A 3016-nucleotide genomic window follows, 5' to 3' on the forward strand; every position below is an offset into this window, starting at 1 on the left:
GCAGATTCAGTTTTCCTAACCTGGTATAGGGCTACAATTTTGTTTCTGGTGTCCTTCGACAGCTCTTTGATCTTCACCATAGTGGAGTTTGGCTTGTGATTGTTTGAGGTTGTGGACAGGTGACTTTTATACTGATAAAAAGTTCAACCAGGTGCCATTACTACAGATAATGAGTGGAGGACAGGGGATCCTCTTAAAGAAGAAGTTACAGGTCAGTGAGAGCCAGAAATCTTGCATGTTTTTAGGTGAAAAAATACTTATTTTCCACCATAATTTGAAAAATAAATCTTGCCAAATCAGACAAGGTGATTTTCTGGATTTGTTTTCTCAATTTTGTCTCTCATAGTTGTGGTCTACCTATGATGTCAATTACAGGCCTCTCTCATCTTTCTAGGTCATAAAATTTGCACAATTGGTTGTTGACTAAATTCTTTTTTCCCCACTGTGTATACAGTATAAATCCCAAAATGGAACAATTTTCTGTAAACACTTAAAATTAGCTGTTATGTCAAATTTACAGGTTCCAGAAATTCATGTCTTGACACGTTTTCCCCCAGTGGTCTTTGGGGTTCATCATGGAACTATCCATATATTGAAACCAAATATGACAAAACACATAGGGTTGCTGATAATACAGAACACTAGTCAGATAGCAATAGTCAAGCAGAATGTACAATTGGGATACATCTACTGATGGGAAATTAGTGCAAATTCAAGCACATCTCTGGGAATATTCATCAAATCATCTGATAATCTCTAGATGTCGTCCTAGAAAGGAGAAAGAAAAATTAAAAATGGAAAAAGGCTGCCTTTTTTTAAGAAACAGACATACAGTGCCTTGAAAAAGTATTCATACCCCATGAACCTTACTATATTTTTTTTCATGTTACATGCACAAACTTAAATGTATCTTATTGGGGTTTTATGAAATTTTTTATGCGAGATTCAGTGACAAGACTTGAAAATTGCTGTTCACAGACACTCTCCATCCAATTACATTGAACTAGAGTGAGTTTACAAAGAAGAATAAGCAAATATTTCAGCCTCTAAATGTGCAAACCCGTTAAAGACATACCCCAAAAGATTTACAGCAGTAATTGCAGCAAAAGGTGGTCAATCAAAGTATTGAATCAGGGGGCTGATTACAAATGCATGTCAGAATTTTCAAAATTATATTTTTAAAATAGAAAACCATGTATAACTTCATTTACACTTCACAAATACTTGCTTCTTGTTGTTGGTATATCAGAAAAAAAATCCCAATAAATACACATTTAAGTTTGTTGGTGTGATGTGAAAAAATGTGGAAAAGTGAATGGGGTATGAATATGTTTGAAAGGCACTGTATCTTTGACTTTGGGCTGTTTCTAATATTGCTGCTCAGCCCCAATTTTTGAAGAAGAATAGCACTGCTTTTGGTTTTATCATATCAGGAATTTCCTTTCCAATTTTTTTAGGTGCATACAAAAAATTTCACTAATTTAACATTTACTGTTCCCAATAAAATAACAGTTCCTAAATATGTATTTATTTTAAGTTATGGAATAGACATTTTGTTGTTTTATTTGTTAAAATAGCAGAACTTACACATATCTACACACGTCGTCAAAATTGTTGGTACCCCTCGTTTAATGACCGAAAAACCCACAATGGTCACAGGAATAACTTTGAATCTTACAAAAGTAATAATAAATAAATATCTATGAAAATGAACAAATGAAAGTCGGACACTGCTTTTCAACCATGCACAGAATTTAAAAAAAAATAAAACTCATGAAATAGGCCTGGACAGAAATGATGGTACCCCTGAAAATAATGTGACAAAGGGGTCAAGTTAAATCAAGGTGTGTCCACTAACTAGCATCACAGGTGTCTACAATCTTGGAATCAGTGAGTGGGCCTGCATCTGGGGCTACAGATACTCACTGTGCTGTTTGGTGACATGGTGTGTAACACACTCAACAAGGACCAGAGGAAGCAAAGGAAACAATTGTCTCAGGAGATTAGAAAGAAAATTATAGACAAACATGTTAAACGTAAAAGTTATAAGACCATCTCCAAGCAGCTTGATGTTCCTGTGACTTCAGTTGTCCATATTATTCAGAAATTTAAGATCCATGGGATTGTAGCCAACCTCCCTGGACATAGCCACAGGAGGAAAATTGATGACAAATCAAAGAGACGGATAATGTGAATGGTAACAAAAGACCCCAGGAAAACTTCTAAACAGATTAAAGGTGAACTTCAAGCTCAAGGAACATCAGTGTCAGATCGCACCATCTGTCGTTGTATGAGCCAACGTGGACTTTGTGGGAGACGACCAAAGAGGACACCATTTTTGAAAAAAATAATAAAAATGCCTGACTGGAATTTGCCAAACTACATGTTGACCAGCTACAAAGCTTCTCGGAGAATGTCCTATGGACAGATGAGACAAAAATTGAACTTTTTGGCAAGGCACATCAGCTCTATGTTCACAGATGGAAAAGTGAAGCATATCAAGAAAAGAACACTGTCCCTAATGTCAAACATGGAGGAGATTCTGTTATGTTCAGGGGCTGCTTTGCTGCATCTAGCACATGGTGTCTAAAATCTGTGCAGGGTACAATGAAATCTCAATACTATCAAGGTATTCTAGAGAGAAATGTGCTGCCCAGTGTCAGAAAGTTTGGTCTGAGTCACAGATCATGGGTCTTGCATCAGGATAATGACCCAAAACACTCAGCTAAAAACAACCAAGGATGGATAAGAGGAAAACATTGGACTATTCTGAAGTGGCTTTCTATGAGCCCTGACCTAAATCCTATTGAGCATCTTTGGAAAGAGCTGAAACATGCTGTCTGGATAAGGCAATGTTCAAACACGAGACAAATGGAGCAGTTTGCTCTTGAGGAGTGGGCCAAAATACCTGTCGAGAGATTCAGAAGTCTCATTGACAGTTACAGAAATCGTTTGATTGCAGTGATTGCCTCAAAAGGTTGTGCAACAAAATATTAAAGGGAACCTGTCACTCCCA

This window comes from Ranitomeya imitator, chromosome 3, assembly GCF_032444005.1.
Source record: "Ranitomeya imitator isolate aRanImi1 chromosome 3, aRanImi1.pri, whole genome shotgun sequence".
In the NCBI taxonomy this organism is placed as follows: domain Eukaryota; kingdom Metazoa; phylum Chordata; class Amphibia; order Anura; family Dendrobatidae; genus Ranitomeya; species Ranitomeya imitator.